Here is a 20545-nt window from a genome sequence, read left to right on the forward strand (position 1 = left end):
ACAGTATGAAGGTAATGTATTAATCCTCTGCATTGCATCTAATGATAAAATTTAACAGACCCTGAAATACTTAACAGAAAGTTCTCTGTATTTAATACAACAGAGCTTCCACCATCCCCCCAAAATTCATTTCATTAAGGTATTTCAATTTTTGCTATTCTCTCTGCTTCTTGTACCTCAGAGCGAGGAGGTGTCAGGGGCGGCTTTGATGACTATTTTCTCCACCCAATTGCTAGAACAATTTTCTTTTGAATCCATGTTCTCCTGTACATTGTTGTGGCTTGGTTGCTTCTACCAAATTCCTGTCAGTTCTTACTCATCCAAAGTTCTGACTCAAAGCTTTTCTATCTACATTTTTCCCATGCTAATATCTTTACAATTGACATGGGTAATCTATTCAAGGTATTCTGCTCTACTTTCTTTGATTTCATAGCTGATGGCCTTCACCAAACCTTGGACACTCACAATCTAATGTTAAACCTTAGAACTCATCTTGAGGGTTGAGTTTAGAGTGGTGCAGGGAAGGCCCTGATTTTGGATGCAAAATTTAAAGAATTTTAATAAAAATAATCAAGACAAATTATATCTTAGTGCAATAATTTAAAAATCTTTTAAGGTAATGCAAAACTTCCATAAGAAAAGGTTTATCAAATCTTAAATATAGAATCAGTAAGATGAAGTTAAATAAAAAATACTTAAATTTTAATAAAGAGAAATCATTAAACATAACAATACATTCAGTTTAAAATAAGAGTGGATTTGAATAAGTTCTGAAGCATTATTGATAAATTTGCATAAACCAGAGCTAGAAAAAATAAATTTATAATATTTTCTGGCTTTGGTACACACTAAATTTTAAACAGAAAAATTGCTCTACTATTCCATTTTTCATTAGTTCTTTTTTTTAAAGTATCTTAACAAACACAGGAAAATGTGTACTTAGCAAGACATATGTTTTTCTTTTGCCCAAGACTCTGAGATGGTCCCACATGACATTACCAATAACAACTTGCAAGTGTTCCATTCTGTCTCTGAATTCCCACCTGTCACACAACTGCCCACTCTTTGGAAGAGTGAGATAAACACAAAATATCTAGTAGGATTGCAAAGAGATTTTATTTCTTATGAAAAATTAGACTGTGACTTCAGCTAGAATTCTGTGTTAAAAACTTTGAATTCTAGACATTATCTAAAAATTCCTCTTTGTTAAAAATCCAACATAATCTTTGACTCCTGGTATATATTGAGAGCACTAACTATAACAAATCTTAGAGCAAGATTTTTGTGTATCTGAAAGTCTTGAGCAAGAAACTCTAAAAGAATTTTTTGTATATGTGACAGACTGTTTCAGAGCACAACTCTCACATATACTTTTTAAAACTTCCTTATTTAACCATTGCCAGAATACTGGTGATTCAGGACATATAAATGATTCTGGTTTGATTTATTGTCCAAACCAACATGGTCTCCAAAACCCAAATCCTCCTCAGGGATGGAATACTTTGTTTTCTTTTATGTAAACCCACTAAAAATTTATTCTGGCATAATTATCTTAACCCAATTTTAATTTATTCAGTATCTGCTTAGTGGAGTGGAACACTATAATAAATGAACTAAATGAGGAATCATTCTTGTATACTATTAATACTATCTTGGAAAAAAAAATTCTTGTTTTTTCCTTACAAATAGGTAAGACATGTTAATTCTAGCAAGACTTTGTCTTACAACATTTTTGTATGAAAATCTCTATGACCAAAAAGCAAGGTAAAATAAAAATGAGATTAAAACCTGGAAACAATGAATGGTCTCTTATGTATGAATACTGCCTTACAGATCTTCTTTACAATATAATTTTAGTATATTTTCTGATATTTGGTATATTTTAATTTTGTGAAAATTTAAGAACTCAGACCTAATTATCTGACTCCATGATGATATGCTAAATCTGTCTCAGTATTTATGGTTTTTGTCTGTTTATTTTGAATTACAGGATACTGTGCTGGATAAGCTTTGGGTCTGTCCTGGAGGTTGGGTTCCCTGATGTGCACAACAGTATTGTCTGTTGTCAGATACTGCATTAAGGTCAACATAATATACACACACACAGACACACACACAAATGAATAAGAAAAACACTCTTCATTGAAAACTATATTCTAATGAGACTTTTAGATCTACAAAGTCAATTTCTTTAAAAAAAAAAAAACTTTGTTTATGTATTTATTTATTTGTTTATTTATTTATTTATTTTTATGTGGTACTAAAGATCAAACCTTGTGCCTCACACATGCCAGGCAAGCACTCAACCACTGAGCCACAAACCCAGGCCCCAAAGGCCATTTCTTGAAAACAAATATGTAACATATCAAGTTGTGATATGTATTGTTTTAAAATTGGAGAAACATAAAACCTGAGAGAGTGCAAAGTAAACTATTTCAGACAGAGTGGAAAAATAGGCTTCTTAGAGAAGAGAAGCCTGTACCTGAATAGAGACAGAGAGTAAAGGAGGCTTCCAGCCATGAAGGTGTCTGGGAGAAGAGCATCTCAGGTGAAGAACAATTCAGCCATCAGACTATGAAGTGAAAATGCCTGCAATGTTTAAATTATAGCAAATGGCTAAAGCCAAGAGAGTGACAGGAAAGAATAATAATAATAAAAAAAACTAAGCTTTGAAAATGTTTTTCCATGTAGCACAATTATCTCATGACCCAAACTGTACAAAATTAGTTGCCTCCTTATTAAATATAATTTAGCTTTTTAAGTAGGTGCAAAGATCTAATTCTTATAAGCACACTTAGGTGATGAGATAAGTGCATGTAACAGAGACAGCTTTTACAACACAGAATCACTCTAGGGAGTTTCATGAGATACTAGAAGCTTCACAGGTTGGAGACAGTGCAGCAGGAAAGTCTTCTATGCTATAATTCTATACCTTCTTTACTTTTTGCTGGTTGCCTCTCAAAATCTCAATAAAGTTTGATATTTTGATCCATTTTGATTTCCTTCTTACTATATCTAGAAATATATTTATAGGTAAATTATAAGAGTCTCTTTGAGCTGGGTGCAGTGGCCCACGCCTGTAATCCCGGCAACTATGGAGGCTGAGGCAGAAGGATCACAAGTTCAAAGCCAGCCTCAGTATCTCAGAAAGACCCTGTCTCTAAGTAAAATATGAAAATGGGGCTGGGGATGTAGCTCAGTAGTTAAGTGGCCCTGGGTTCAATTCCAGGTACCAAGAAAAAAAAAATTCTCTTTGAGTTAATTAGAAAATGTTTCAGGCAGCAAAACAGTTTCAAAATAATGTTTAATTGTAAAGCATAGTGTCCTTCAGCTATTACAGTAGAAACAAAAGGTTATGCTACTTTATTGTAGGAATGTTTTAGCCTTGCCATTTGAAAAGATAAATCATCATTAGATTTTATGACACAATAAAAATATATCCAATAAGATTGAAATAATTAAAAGAAGAGAAAATGAAATATTATAATATAATTTTATTGTATTTATCTTTCAAAAATATTCTTTTTACTAAAAATATATATAGGAAAAAAACCTATGTGAACTTGTATATGATGAAGAATTTTCAGATACAACATCAAGGACATGATCTATGCAAGAAATAATTGACAAGCTAGACTCCATTAAAGTTAAAAACTTTTCAGTGATAATTAATATAAGAAGCATGAGAAGAAGAACTATTGACTGGGAGAAAATATTTGTAAAAGATACATCAGATAAAAGTTTATTATCCAAAATACACCCAGAAACTCTCAAATTCAATAGTAGTAAAACAACACAATTGAAGAATGTGCCAAAAGCCTTAACGAGACACCTAAACAAACAAGATATACAGATGAAAAATAAACATATGAAAAGATATCTCACATTACATCCTTGAAATATGAATTAAAATACTGATATCACTAATCAACTATTAGAATCTAGGCCAATATCTGGAACACTAACAGTACCAGATGCTGGTTAAGATGTGGAAAAAATGGAACACATTCCTTGCTGATGCAATGCAGAATAACATAGCCATGTCAAACTGGTGTTTACAAGAAGATGGGAGGGGAGGGGAGGGGGGATAGTAGGGGATAGGAAAGGTAGCAGGATACAACAGTCACTAATATGGCATTATGTAAAAATGTGAATGTGTAACCAATGTGATTCTGCAATTTGTAATTTGGGGTAAAAATGGGAGTTCATAACCCACTTGAATCAAATGTATGAAAGATGATATGTCATGAGCTTTGTAATGTTTTGAACAACCAATAAAAAAAAAGAAGTTGAAAACTTAAAAACAAAAAATCAGTACCCGAATACATAGAGGAGCTAATTGCCAAATTTAAGATTAAAACCAAGACATCCTTCTGTAGGTGAATGGGTAAACTGTAGTGTGTAAATCCAGGCAGTGAAATATTATTCGACACTACAATAAATGAGCCATCAAATCATGAAGACATACAAGAACCCTAAATGCAAATTATTAGGTGAAACAAACCAATCTGAAAAGGATTCATACATTTAATTCCATCTGACAATCATGGAGAAGGCAAAACTTTGGAAACAGGGTAAAAGACCAGTGTTCCCAGGGGCTGGGCGGTAGTGGGGATCATGGAGGATTTTTATAGCAGTGAAAATGTTTTTCATTATAGTATAATGATGACTACATGTCCTTATGCATTTTTTTGATGTCATAAAGAACCAATACCAAGTGTGAACCCTAATGTAAACTATGGTCTTCAGGTAATAATGACAAGTCATCACAGTTTTATCAGTTGTAGCAAATGTACCACTCTGCAGAGGAATATTGGTAATGGGAGAAGCTATGCATATACCAGATATGTGGTATATGTGGGTTAAGGAGTATATAGTATATTGTTGTACCTTCCTCTTAATTTTGCTGTGAACCTAAAACTTCCCTTAAAATAAGCTTTTAAATATAAAAAATGCCACAAATTCATTGTATATATTACATTGTATATAAATGGTCATGATTCATTTTATTTGTGCACAAGAAATCTTGTACTCATTCCTGCTGAATAAAAATATTGAGGTAAATTTGCATAAGATAAAGCACAAGAAATCAAAATTTTAGTTACATGAGTTTTGACAATTACCTACCCCTTTGTAGATGCTATCCCCAGCACATAACAAACATTTTCATCAGTTTGGAAAGTAACATAATTCTCCTCTCCAGTCATTATTTATTTATTTGCCCATTGTTATCTTTATCACCATCATAATAATAATATTTAGAAACATGTTACGCATCCTTGTTGAAATCCAGTATCTGTTTTTTAACATTTTTTTAACTTATAGCCACAGTGCTCTAATTAGAGAAAAACTGGTTATGGCTACTCCCTAGAGAGACCAGCTGGTCATTTAGGTCAAGTTTCAGTAGGTACAAGCACCTAGCTGGGGAAAGGAAGGGCCAGAGGCTGGTCCACAGATCTGGAAACACAAGTCTTTGGCAGCAAATCTGGATGTGATTGAACTCAGGAGGAAAGATCACAATAACCAAAGCCATGTATGACAACCACTTGACAAAATGCAAATGTGTTTATGTATAATAAGAAATATAATTGGCAAAGGGACTGGAATGTATGAATTTGTTAGATAATAACGTTTTCTACCTGCAGGAACACAGAAATTGGAAGCCAAGCTTTAATTCAAAAAGTACAATCGGGATTAAACTAAATGAAAGGAATTAATGGATGGTAATGATTTGGGTTCCACCAGTTTTCCTAGACACGTGATTCCATTTAGGTAGCAGGAATGGGTGGATTAAGTGTTTGATTTAAAGCACCCTTTACCTTGGCAGTGCTGAAGAGAAAGCAGCATATTCTTTCTCTCCAATTTTCATGGTTCACTTTCCCCTAAAAATGTGGCATATTTCTTAATACATAATATCATAATTTCTAAATGTTGTAGACATTAATGAATGGCGATAATGTTGAAATCAACAATTTATAGAGTTTTGCTCTGTCCTATGCTAGGTTCAATGATAAGAATCTCTGTGTTTTAAACTTGATCTTCATAAAAATCTAGAGATAGAATTATATTCCTATTTTGTTGTTGGGATAATGAATATACTATTTTCCAGTCTCTCCTTAAGAGGCACCAAATAGTCATTTGGGAGGTTATATTCATTCCTGGCTTTCTCATTAAAACAAAGAAAAATATTTTTTTCTAGTTGGGCCCCTAATTCATAACAGGAAACATTCTTAATGGGAAACTGAGTAAATTCAAGTAGTACATTGTATGATATCCTTTTCTGAAGTTAATTAGTTAAAGTTTGCTGTGATTTTAGCCTGAACATTTTATTTGAAATAAACTATCTGTTACACTAAAGGTAAATCTGGAAATAGGGTTCAAAAGGCTGTCTCTGATATTTTTTTAACATGTATGATTTCTATTAGTGAAAAGATAATGCCAACTTTTCTCTAAATTTAGCCATATTTCCGAACCTTCTCAATGAGGAAAGGCAAAATTCAGTTTTGTCTTAAATTAGATATGCTCATTCACTCTAGCCTAAATGTATAACTTACTTTAACATCTTGCAAGGAATCATTTCTGATATGTAATCATTTGGAATGAATGGATAAAACAATTTACAAAATTTAAGATTTTGGGGGATTCAGTAGCATGTGGGAAAAATAGGGAATCCATAAAAACTGCTGTGAATTAGTGTTTTATTTCAGGTGACAGCATTAATTAATTAATTTGTAATTAGGAAACAGCACTCTTGTTCTCTCTACCATTTTCTCTCTGTGTTCTTGGGATAAGCCAATTAGCATCTCTTGGGGTTATTCATTTGTCTCTTTAATTTTTTTCTTATGAAATAACCATCCAGATATTTAATTTCCTTCAACATGGAACAGATAACAAGATCTGTTATACATTTAATTTCTCAGAATTATGGTTGTATTTTTTAAAGTATTTTGTTATGGATGGACTGAGTTATTTTTTTTATTATTATTACCACAACACACACAAACAGAACAGAGGATGAATCCAGTAGCTGCCACATTATTAAACCTGAAGCTAAAACCCTAGTTTGACAGATACTGTCCCTTGGTGAGGCAAGCTGATGCTCTTCCTGTTAAAGATATTGCTAATTGAGCTACAACCCACAGATGCAACGACTTCTTGCCACAATTATTTATCAAGAAACTTTGTCTGCAAGTTTGCTTATACTCTTCAATGCACTTGTTACTCTTTTGTCGACTGAGCAGATAGTAATTTGGATACTACCTGACAGCTTGATATCTCCTGTGCATTTATTTTGACTGAAAAGGTAACATTGTACTGAGGTGGATTTGCATTTCAATCTGTTGTCAGTTATACCTGGAAAATCCAGATGCTGACACAATTACACATGTAGAGCAGTGGCTTTATTCACATGCAAATACAAACACACCAGAGAAAAAGAGTTGCAAAAGCAGAAATATTGCAGGCCATCAGATTGATGGTCTGTGGTTTTGTGGTCACAGTAGACCCAGCTTTAGGATGATGGCATTAGCAATAACTGTGTATATTTCAAAACCTGGACAGTAATGTAGATTTATTTTTTAAAAAGAAATGTACCAATGATAAAGTGCATCAAAATAGCAATCAAAATGCAAATTGTTTTAAAATCTGTGGTAGGGTTTCAAGTATCACTTTTCTTTTTATTAGGGATTGAACCCAGGGACACTTAAGCACTTTTGATTAATTTATTTTTATTTTGAGTCAGGTACTACTTTTCTGAAATCCACAGACAAAAATTCATGAAGACAAAGTCATATAGAAAGATTTGAATCTAAAATATGAAATATGATATGTCAAGAGCTTTGTAATGTTTTGAACAACCAATTAAAAAATTTAAACCCTCATTTTTATTAAAAAAAAAAGAAAGATAAGTATGAAAAAAGATAATTGACCTATCTGGGCTTAAAGAAATCCTTACTTAATAGTTTTTTTTTTAAACTTGCAATTATTCAATTTCAGTTCTTCAGTTACATATATACAAAGATTAACACATACTTAATAGTCTATACTCAATAATCATATGCTTTTGTACTTAATTTACTGCATTAGTCAAATACACAGTAACTACCAATTTAAGTTAGGACTACTTTTACAGAGATAATGTAACCTAGGAAGTGAAATATTACATTTGAAGAGAAATTTCACATGTCATCAGTTCATTTTACTAAATATTTTACCATAATCACTTGTAATTGGTACATATATATGGGAAATAAACAAAAGAAAAACTACAGTTAGATTCTCATGAGCCTGATTTGATATGATCAGTTGCTTTTTTGTTTAAAAAAAGATTTTTAGACATTTTAATTGTTTTATTTTTAGTTATACATGACAATAGAATTCATTTTATGTAATTATAAAAGTACAGAATATAATTTGTTCTGCTTCAGCCCAATACTTTCCTCTCCCTCCCCTTTCTCTAACCCCCCCTTCCCTTCCCTCTATTGTACATATATTTTTTCTGCTATTTATTTTTATTATTTTTTTTGGGGGGGGGGCTTTCCAATTTTTATTCAAGAACGCCTAGAAAATATTCCAAATAAAATAGTTTTAATACTCATCTTTCTCCTCCTCTTTATCCTGGTTATTAATCTGTTAATCTAGAAATGACATAATTTTTACCTCTCTTTGCTCTTTGTGACTACTCACAAACAATCATGTAGATGATTCTTCAAATATTTTTGGTGACATATTTTAAATACCTTTTGGATGTTACAGTGATCTTGCTATTACTCCTTTTGATGGTCCTAACCCCTCCACTAAGATCCCCAACTTTTCTCTTCATTTTGATTTCTGGAGTAACTGCTCAACATCAGCAGAGTCCGTGATTCCATCTTCTACAGGTACAATTGAGGTTGAACTGAAGAACCTGTTTCTTTTTAGTGTCTTCCTTTCACTACACCTTTTTCATGGGTGCCATCATGGCAGTGGAGGCAAAGAGGGAAAGTTGCTTTCTTAGGGCCAACGCACAACACATCATAGTCTTTTCACTAGATGACACTTTTGTTGATGAAGATTACATATCCTGGATTAAATATCGTGCCTGAGCTGGTTTTACCCCTTATTTACTTTTGACCCTTGCATTTCTGTAATTAACATTTTTTGTATACATATTTTCAAGTTGCAAGCCTTCACTTGGAAAATCTGTTTCAGGACTTCTTTAGTTTCTTTCTCAAATGGTGCCATTAATCTTGCATCAGATATTATAAATATAATCTCTGGGTGCTAGCTTTGTTGTGAGTGTCCTCAGTGATTATTTTCGGGATTATTTCCATAAAGACACAAGATGAGCAGCTATTTGATGTTAGAATTTTAGTTAGGAATGTTATGTAGGTTTTAATTTTTTTCTCATGATTTGCCTGTTTATTTTCACAGATTATTTTCTAGTATCTTCTAACATTTGACATATCTTCGATCTCATTTGCTTTGTTCACATTACTAGAGTTTCTAAATCAGTGAAGAAGGAAATAATTCCTATATTTGCTTATTCAAAATTAAAAATGGTGTTGTGAATGGATAATTATGATTGTAATGCATTCCACTATTTTCATGTATGTAAGAAATTAAAAAATCAGGTAGAGAAGGTAATAGATTTACAGATTTTATAATGCATTTTCTAGTTGACAAGAAGACATAGGTAATCCATCTTATGGCATTGCTGAAATTCGCTCATGTGAATCATTTTTGAAAAATTCAACACCCCTTGATTATGTGGTAAATAAAGGGTAGAGTAAGTTTCATTAACATCCTATGATGTAAAATTTTTATTAAGTATGCAAGCTGTATTACTTCTAGCCATGCTGGAGTAATTTACTTATTACATAAAAACTACAGAGCAAGCAATTTCTTTCACTTAAACTTATGAAAATGTAGGGTATACCTTTACACATGACTAATGAAAAATTGAGTATTTACAAATTGATAATCTTAAACAAAATTTTATTTTTATATATTCTTTGATATGAAAAGTCTAATTCTAGCTATCTTATTACAGAATGTCTTGTATTAAGTCAGACTAGTGTACATGAAAATATTTCTTGCAGCATTTTTTTAGTGAATTATAGGAAGCAGATTAAATATCACTCAATTAGAAAATAGTTTATTGTTATGCAACATTATGCAATAATTTTAAAGAATTAGTTTCATGTCTATATACTTGCAAAGTATCATCTAAAGTACTCTCAGGAACACTCACTGTTAGAAATCCCCATCTAAGCCAAGAAATATAAACAACATTAATCATACTTAAAATTTTGGAGAGGAAATTATCATGGTGATTTGAGTGGTTTCTGAAGATTAACCCTAAGGTCATGATGTGCAAGAAATGTTTTATGAACCATATTAGGACCATTGACAGAAAAATATAAGCTGAGGCCCAAAGAACATCATTTCTAAAATAGATTCACATGATGAGTAAGTCCAAATTCTAAAAGCTCAAGATAGTCAATGTCCATCTTTAATGAAGAAAGGTCTTTTTTCTTGGGGTGAGGGAAGGAGTGTGTGTGTTTGTGTGTGTGTGTGTGTGTGTGTGTGTGTGTGTGTGTGAGAGAGAGAGAGAGAGAGAGAGAGAGAGAGAGAGAGAGATTGATTTTATATATCTTAAATATATAATAAGACATTATTAAAAGAATAAAAGGACAAGTTTAGCATTGTATGGAGTGGCAAAACTTATGAAATTAATCTAAATTATCTTGATACTACAGAAGAACAAGGGAGCACATAATGAACAAGCAGCTTATATCTTGGTGTTTAGACTGAATATTGCTTGAGGCCTTTCTAGGACATTGCCATGCTCCCTTTATAAGGAAGAGCTCACTGTGGAGAGATACTCAACACCATATAACTACAAAGTCTATAGGATGGAAGCTGGTGAATGTCAGAAATGTAGAACTAATTGGACATGGAAATATTCTTGTCCAAGGATACCTAAGAGTGTTCTGATAATTTTACTAGTTTGTGTTTAAAAACTCCATGGACTCTTTCTCTTTTTACTAATGATTAAGGGGGTAGGACAGAAATAGCAAGACATTTCAAACACTTTGAAAAGAGGAACAATAAAAATGGGTACTTCTATCAATGAAGTGACAAGTTAAAATTTCCAATTTTGTCAAACACAGTTGAATAATATTTTTGCTGTTACCAAATCCATAACTCTCTAGCAAAGAAAACTATTAATATATCTTGAAAATGACCCCAAATCCTTCAGGATATTGAAAACTAAAAGCAAGTGCCAGTTGCATGCAAGTAGGAAGTATTCAAATTAACCTACCAGATTGTGTTCATCTCTCATCTCTACAGTTATATCAAGGTTATGCTATTTACAAATTAGATGTGTAACACAGTGTAGTGAGAATAAGAGCCTTTCAGAGCTATATGTTTCACATAAATATTAGATAGGCATTTCTTTCAGCCTTCATTTATCACTTTGTTTTTTTGAGGGGGTCCTAGGAATTGAACCCAGGAGTGCTTAATCACTGAGCCGCATCCTAGCCCTTGAGATAGAAGATAGATAGATTATAGATATATAATTATTATATATTATATATACATATATACACACATTATATACAAATGTATTTCATTTAGAGCTGAATTGCTTAGGGCCTTGCTAAATTTCTGAGGTTGGCTTTGAACATATGATACTCCTGCCTCAGCCTCCCAAGCCACTAGGGCATGTATCACTTCTTGTATGAGATTCAACCTATCTAATACTCATCTCCTCAAGAAGTTCAGTAAAGTAATTACTTTTTAATTGGGATTTCTGCTGAGTTCAAAATACTGTAGTTCCTATAACAGTCTTACGTCCAGGACTATTCCAGTGATATTAGCTATATAATCTCTTAGCACCTGCAAATTGACAAGTTCAGGTAAGCTGTAAATCCTGCCACCTCAGGTGATTTTAACCATGATTAAGGGACATTCTAAGAGAGAGTGATCATTATGATATATTTCACTTGTTATTTTTCCTCATCAATCTTGAAATGTGACAAAGACTAAAACTGGAATTTCAAGGGTAAGAATTCTAATATACATATTCAAGGCAAAGTTGATGTTTGGACAAGAAAGATAACAATCATGGAATTCCCCTTAAATGGGAATAGCAAGATTTAAGACATTACAGCAACGATTACGGGTAAATCACTAAGAGTTCATAGAAGATAAGTCAGAATGCCAATAAATATATATATTTATTGGCATAAATATATATATTTATTGGCATAAATATATATATTTATTGGCATAAATATATATATTTATTGGCATAAATATATATATTTATTGGCATAAATATATATATTTATTGGCATAAATATATATATTTATTGGCATAAATATATATTATTTTTTTAAAAGCAAAGATTGTACAGGAAGAGAAAAGTCATAGTAGAATTCACTATAGTGGTTGATGTTACTCTTGCCCCTAGGGAAGCTGAGCAAACTTTTGTCAACATGTTTATAGAAAAACTATAGCAGACATTTGGTCTTTAAAAATTTCACTAATATTAAGTTAGAACCCAAATGGCTTGTCCAGATTGCCTGTGTATAAATTAGTAGAAGATTTAAAATAATTAAGAAGGTCAAATTCATTTTAAATCTCAATCTCTCTCTCTCTCTCTCTCTCTCTCTCTCTCTCACACACACACACACACACACACACACACACACATACACACACACACACACTCCACACAAATCCAGGAAATAGATTGAGTTACTTAAAAGTTTAACTTAGGTCTTAGATGTGCAGAAATGTTAGAAATTTACTGAATACAGTTACTTATGATTGATTACTCCCCCCCCCAAAAAAAGTACTTTATAAAATATCTTTTCTTCACAAGTCAGGAAGTTTTGAATGGTTTACTGTCTCTAAAGAGGGATAAATTGACTCTGAGGGAGAGATTGCATGACTGTGTTGAGGTTTGTGAATTATATTACTATAACTGAATCAAAGCACTCAATTTTGTCTCTTCATATTTAGAGGGTTTTTTCCTTTAAACTTTAAGGATAAAATGGAAAATAGAACACATAATTACCCTGAAATCAGAATTAATTTTCCCAATACATCCTTCTTTTCTTCCACAGTACAGAATGATTTTCCAATGACTTTCAGGATTAGTTTTCTCACTCTGCTACAGTTGTCGACCAACATCTTTATTCAAGAAACTTCTGTCTCTAGTGCTTGATGGATTGCATGGAAATATCCCATTTTTTCATCTGTAAGGCTATTGATTTGAGTTTTATTCTGTTTTTGTTTCAATACTTTTTTTTTTCAAATATTTCCATAACAACTGAGTTTTGTCTGGCAAAGAGGCTATTTTTCATTCTGTTTTTAGGTATTACTACAATAATTTTGGCTCCAGACTCTTTATGATGAGAATTCAGTTCCTCTCTCTTTCAAGGTCTACTACTAAATACTTTTAAAGGGTGCTCAAGAGATGGTTCCTAGAATTTGCAATAGATTCTTTTTGTTGTTGTTGTTTTAGAATTGGATAAGAATCCATTCAGTTTTCATAAGAAATCTTTTATGTGTAGCCTCCAAAATATTCTGTCCTCCCTGTGTACAGATTTCCTGAAATCGTCAGGGTTGGAGAAAATTTAGGATCTCCCAGTCACCTCTGGATTATTCTGACTCTATCAATATTTTTAGCATCTAATTATTTTATTAACTCATGAGCATTTATATAGACCTGGGAATGTAGAATATATATATTGTTAGAAATATCCTACATTCCTCTACAAATGCCTATGCCCCTTGTCTAGACTTTGGATGGTTTATCATAATGATTGTTAGTTCAAACTAAGATGTGGGCAAAAAATAAGAAGCTTGTTTAATTCTGAAAGATATTTAACTTTTAGAGGCAATTAAGATTTCTGAATTTCAGGCTAGACAAGAGTTAAGAAAAATATGTCAGAAAAAGGGGTTAAATCCAGGCATGTTACATGCCTGTAATCCCATCAGCTTGGGAGGCTGAGGCAGGAGGATCTTGAGATCAAAGCTAACCTCAGCAGTGGCAAGGCGCTAAGCAACTCAGTGAGACCCTGTCTCTAAATAAAATACCAAAATAGAGCTGGGAATGTGGATCAGTGGTTAAGTGCCTCTGAGTTCAATCCCCAGAACCAAAAAGAAAAAAAAAAAGAAAAAGAAAAATGGGTTAAAGGCTGAGAGTACCCAACAAACAATAGGGGAAATTTAAGGACAGGGTAAATGGCCATTGAGTTCAAGTTGTAATAGGAATTTCACTTCCTTTCTATTCTAAGATTCCCCTCAAAATAATAATTTTGTTTATATCAAAACTTTACAATAAAGTCCCTGTAATTTTAAGTTATTCATGGTGAGATAATGTCTTTTGAAAGATAGTCATGTGACTAGATTGATAATGAAAACACATAGGAGAGGTAGGGTTCCAGCCTGTGAAAGACATAAATGTAGATTTAGAATGAAAGTATGAGAATCTAGCAGCAGCTGGCAGTAAGTCTTGCTATTTACAGATTATTTCTCAAGCTTTCAAATGAATGGCCAACTTTTTAAAATCTCCGAGTCAACAATCTGATATTCTTGGTTAAACACACTGTTTTATTAATTTATTTTATTTATTTCACTGCAATGACAAAACGACCTGACAGGAACAATTTTAGAGGCAGAAAAATTTACTCTGATCATGGTTTCTGAGGTCTCAGTCAATAAACTGTGACTCCATAGCTCTGGGCACAAGGTGAGGCAGGACATCACTGCAGAAACCTATAAACCCCAAAGGCATGCTCCCAAGGACACACTTCCTTCAGTGACATCCTACCTGCCTTCAAGTACCACCCAGTTAATCCCTAGCAGGGAATTAATTCACTGATTATGTTAAACTTCTCATAACCCAATCATTTCACCTCTAACTTTCTTGTGTTGCCTCACAGGAGCTTTTCTGGGAACATATCTAAAGCACCACACATAAGCTTTTCTCATAGAAGACATCTTACAGAATAAGATGCTCATAGACAAAGCTAAAAAAGGTTAGTGATACCAGTCTGAAGAGGAAATTTCTAAACTCACTTGCCTCCGGGCTGGTTGGCTCTAGGAATCAATTCCTCAGGAACAATTAAAGCTTTTAAAACATCTTCCTTGACACTCATAAATTATAAGGACAGAGTCAATGACCAATTTAGTAATAAGACAGATTTCCATCAAACATGAAAATTTTAAAAAGTAACCAAGATCATATCTATTTTAAAATAGATCTTATTTACTAGAAGACAGAATAAAATTAGCACTTGGAAACTTAAACAAACAAACAAAAAAAAAAACATATCATAGTTCAGGTTCAACTCAATGCTTTTCATTTCAGTTAAAAAGATTCTGGAATCCCCAGGGATTCCCTAGTGAAGCATAATGTTTCCAAATCTTAGGCCATATCAGAGAGGAGAGTCAAGTAGAACTCAGTAATGCTTATAATTTATTGATCTCTTCATCAGATAGTCTATTCATAAAGCACTCCCGAGTCTATTAGAATACATTACAAGTGAGCACACCACTTTGAACTTTAATGGTGTTTCATAGGGATCAGAGTAGGACTTTTATAGAGCTTTAGGTTCTGTACTCAAATATTTAAAGCACATTTTCAAAGCCAGGAGATAAGTGGGATTGGGAAAATTTCATGATATAATAGTTTAAAATTGGTGGATATAGTGAGGTAAATAGATTAAAGAAATAAATGATCATTTCATAAATGAACGGTTTGTTCAGATGAACATGCTATTGTCTCTGATAAATTTATTTGCATGAAATTCATGGGAAAATTATTTACAAAAAAAAATAGTAGATAAAAGTTTAATGGAATCAATAACTATATTATGTCATGAACTTTAACCTGAATCTATATTGATTTGCCAATCAGCTCATTTCCACTATCATAATCTTCCATAAAATTAGTAAGAGTTAATACTCACAGGACAGTTACTATACACTATGTGGCATCCAATTGGGAGTAATTGTAGGTATCAGAGTAGTCCAGTTAACAAGAGTCTTGAAATGATTTAGTTGAAACTCTAATTGATGTGGCTTAAAGGGAAAATTCAAATGATATTTTCATCATTGCCTCTTACTGAAAATTATGTTGGCATATTTTATTTATTTTAATAATGTGCTTTATACGATTGAACAATAATTTACAGAAATTAAAAATATCTCTATTTTCTATTTGTGAGCTGCAGGGCAGTTCAAATACGTTTTTGAGGTCCAAAAAAAAAATTGTACTATATTGTTGTGAGAAATAATAGTATTTTTTAGGTGACTGTAAATAAAGAATATTGAAAAAAAAGAGATTCTTAAAAATACATATATTTTAAAAATCTGCTTGAAGTGTATACAGTAGTCAAAATGATGGTTTAGTATATTTCAAAGTCAATTAGTATATATGTGTATTTCTCCAAGCAGGAAAGAGAATATGTTACTTAAAATGTTGAGATGTTGTAGTATACCAAAGAGAAAATTAAATTTTTAAGATAGTTTAATATCTAGGTATTTATTTTTATTACATTTTGACCCCAAAATTATTCTTTTAAGTCATTTTCCAGCTGGTTAGTTTATTTGTTTTTAATGTGTTTCTTTCCTGTTATAATTCATAAATGTTTATTTAATCCCATAATGCCCAAAGCACACATATATTAAAAGCAGCTGCTATAACACTTTTAATTTCTAGATTAACATTCCTTTGATTTGATTTAGTGTATCTTGTTTTTGTTCAGAGGCAATACAAATGCCTTAATTCAATATGGATTCAGATTTATCCCGCTGACTGTTTAAGTTTTTGTGCATGTAATGTTTTTTTTTCTCCTTTAGCATTCAGAGAATTTAATGTTTTACTACATTTGTTGAAAAAACTTTAGTGCTGGGGTTGTGGCTCAATGGTAGAGTGCTCACCTAGTATGCATGAGGCACTGAGTTTGATCCTCGGAACCACATAAGTGTAAAATAAAGATATTGTGTCCACTTAAAACTGAAAATAAATATTAAAAAAAGAGAAAATAAAACAACTTTAGAGGACTGGTGTTATAGCTCCATGATGGAGTGTGTGCTTAGCATGTGAAAGCCTCTGGGTTTGATCTCCAATATCACAAAAATTTAAAATAATATAAATGAAACAATTTTGAAGATTAACGTGAGCTTTATGTAAACAGATATTTTCAGTTTTCTTTTATACTGTGAATGTAACTGTACCATCTATTAAAAAACACAAATAGCAATATCCTTTATTAAAAATCATTTATTTTAAAAATTGCTGATATTTACTGAAAGAAAGTCTATGAAGATTCAGCTCTCCATTGTTTAATACAGTGTCATAGGAAGTTGATGAAGCAAGCAATCTATCCTTTAATTACATGACTAAATTTAGTATAGTGTCTAGTTTTAGTAAATACATGGCCATCTATAAGTATATCATTAAATTTCCTTAAACTCAAAATTGTGAATTTATTTTCAGGAAAAAAAACGATTTATTTTTCTTGGGGGTCTGTTGCTAGAGTTATTGTGCCCCTTTGTAGGAATTCTAAATTATCTTTAGAAACCACTAATTATTTTATAATATGTCCCATATGAGTTTTTTATGTTTTTTTATGTCCCTACACTTGTATATGTACATATGGCATATCAATCGCCTGTACTAATTTTATAGAGTGGTTTTCATAGCAAAAGGGTTTCGCCTGGAGATATCTCCAAGGGTGAGGGTTATGTAGATTATGTTGGCTTTGGTTCAGGTAGGTACTTTTGTGTAGGGTCTTTGTAATTTCTAGTTTTGTGTAATGTCAATGGAAATCTATAATCCATGTTGGGGTAGTCCATGGATGTTTCAGTGTTCTGGGGTTCCATCAATATCAGGGACATTTTTCTCTTAGATGGGGCGAGTTGGCTGGCATCTCCAGGAATATTATGCGTACATGTCAGGTTGGGGACCTATCTGTTTTTATGGGTACCCTGGGAGTGGACTATTCTGGCAGCCCCCCTTGCAGTTCCATAGAACTCCAGGCAGGAAAGGTCTCAAGATGGTGCTATGCAGCAGGAACCTGGGTTCAGGCCCAGGAAGCAGGGTTCAGGTCTCTGTAGGTGAAAGAAAATAAGAGGCACTGTTGAGATGGTAGTAATTCTTTATTCGGAAAATGCAATAGCCCCAGCCAGTTCCATTTAGCCCTCAAACCCCTTCCAGAGGCCTTTTATTATATGCAGGCCAGACAAAGAAGGCACATTGCCAACAGATAAATCAGTGGGCTCATGCCCACAAGTAAATGTTTATGACCTTGAGTACATGTACTGAATCAGAGTGTTTATGACCTTGGCTACACAATAAAAACATAGCCCATCAGAAACCTTGCTGAAAGAGCCTAACTATAGTCATTTAGGGCCTTCCCCACTGTTGGTAAAGGTACAAAGGTGAGCTGGACTCTCACCAATTCATACTACTGGTAGCCCTGCAGCTCCCCAAATTATGCTTAGGGCCTATGAGAGCTGGGGGCTTCTCTAGCTATAAGTACTCCAGGGATTTGTGGCATTAGTAGGGACCTCTGGAGGCTTCCATCTTAATCTCTCCCCAGTGAGCAGAGGCCCTCTTGGTTCAGGGTTGAGACAAGTGGGTAGATATTGTGTGCTTAATTCCCCTCTTTATAAAGTCTTGTGTATCTCCATGCTCCAAGATGTCTCTACTATATTCCCATTGCATTCCAACACTGGTTAAGACATTCCAGTTTAATAGGTATTTGTTTTTCTTTGTTCCTTATCTGTTTTTTTTTTTTGTTGTTGTTGTTTTTTTTTTTTTTTTTGCATGAGGAGGTAACATTGTTAGGCATCTATAGTAATGAATATTACCAATGTCCTATTTGTAAATTTGTAATAGTACCTTCTAAACAATCCAGAGATAAATAAAAAAATCATAATCAGAGGAAAATTGTGAATAATAAAAATTCAAACTTTTGAGATCTGCTTCTAAACTTCTTGAAGGAAAATTTATAATCCTAAATGCTTGTATTTTAAAAAAAGAAAGCCTGAAAAATCAATTAACTATGCATCCATTTAAAATAATGGGGGGTGAAAAGATGGCGGCGTAGGGAGTGCATCACCCCCATGTACCACGTCACTGTGCGGGAGAATGACGAGTTAGAAAGGCTAAAAGCTATCTTGTTAGGAATTTCCAGCAAAATTGGGGTGCTCCAAAACCTAGAGGAAGGATTTCCATCGCACGAGGATCAGCTACGGGGGCTCAAACGCGAGCAATTTGTCCGCACGGAGGCTCACGCTGTTTATTCAGCAAATCGCCCCGCGGCTAGAGTCTGCGGCGCGTGCTGGGAAACGACGACATAGCAATGCAAAGATACAGCGCTGCGGATTCTGCGGGCTCCTGCCAGCTGTGCAATCACTGTACTCAGTACTGAATTCTGGGTCTGAGACAGGGGAAGGAAGTGGTCCAATTCGGTTCTCCACACCGGTCAGACCACAGAGGAAGCCAGAGGCCACCATCTTGGAGAGCTGACGTCACCATCCCTGTTTTTGACTGATCACAGCTATAGAACAGGTAATTTCAGGCTGCCATTTGCCTGCATCTCGCAGACAAATTACTCAGGCTCAGTGCTAAAGAACCCGTGGAAACTGCTTCTTGGAGCCTGCTCCTATCAGAACATACACTGAGCCTGGAGCGGCCGAATTCTGGCTCCCGGAACTGCTCTGGCCCAGGGCTAAAGAACCCGCAGAAACTGCTTCTTGGACCGGGTCCTGCTGAATACTGTGGAGGTAAATACCAACCGAGCCTTCATAGGCAGTGGCAACAGGATTGAGACGGGACTTGTGAGGGCCGGTCAGGACTCACCCGTTTCTTTGGTCACCCAGCAAAGGGAACAAAATGCTGCCATTTGCATGGGATACCAACATGGCAGAGATCTGATGTCATCAGAGAGCGGCGGAGGAGATAACTTCACCGATACCAGCGGCGACAGAAACAGTTGGTCTCCTGGTAAAGAAAGTGAGTCACATACACCCGAGTCTCTCTCACTTTGTCATCAAGCCAGAGGGGCAGAGCAGAGCTGCCGCCTGTGCCTGGAACAGGCCCAGCGACCTGCCGGCGTGGTAGTCACAACACCCCAATTGGAGTAGGGACAGAGCAGAGCCGCCACCAGCGCCCGCAAGGTAGGCAGACCTGCGACCGACCGGCGGAACAGGCCCAGCGGCCTGCCGGCGTGACAGTCATGTCACCCCAATTGGAGTAGGGGCCGAGCAGAGCCGCTGCCCACATCTGGAACAGGCCCAACGACCCGCTGGCGTGGTAGACACGTCACCCCAATTGGAGTAGGGGAAGAGCAGAGACTTCGCCCGCGCCCGGAACAGGCCCAGCGACCCCCCGGCGAGGTACTAACGTCACCCCAATTGGAGTAGGGGCAGAGCAGAGCCGCCACCCGTGCCAGCAAGGTAGGCAGACCTGCGACCGACCAGCATAAGAGGCCCAGAAGTCCGCGGGCGTGGTAGACACGTCACACCAATTGG

The 20545-nt window shown here is 34.5% G+C and overlaps 1 protein-coding gene and 1 pseudogene across 12 annotated transcripts in view; one reads left to right on the top strand and one right to left on the bottom strand.

The window, feature by feature from the left end:
• Window positions 1-9204, bottom strand: part of LOC107153405 — a 32781-nt pseudogene extending 23577 nt beyond the window's left edge.
• Pcdh15 (protocadherin related 15) overlaps window positions 1-20545 on the top strand; it is a 1628869-nt gene that overhangs the window by 970784 nt on the left and 637540 nt on the right. The gene's annotated exons all lie outside the window — the stretch shown is intronic.

Source organism: Marmota marmota, unplaced genomic scaffold (genome assembly GCF_001458135.2).
Source record: "Marmota marmota marmota unplaced genomic scaffold, marMar, whole genome shotgun sequence".
Classification (NCBI taxonomy): Eukaryota; Metazoa; Chordata; class Mammalia; order Rodentia; family Sciuridae; genus Marmota; species Marmota marmota.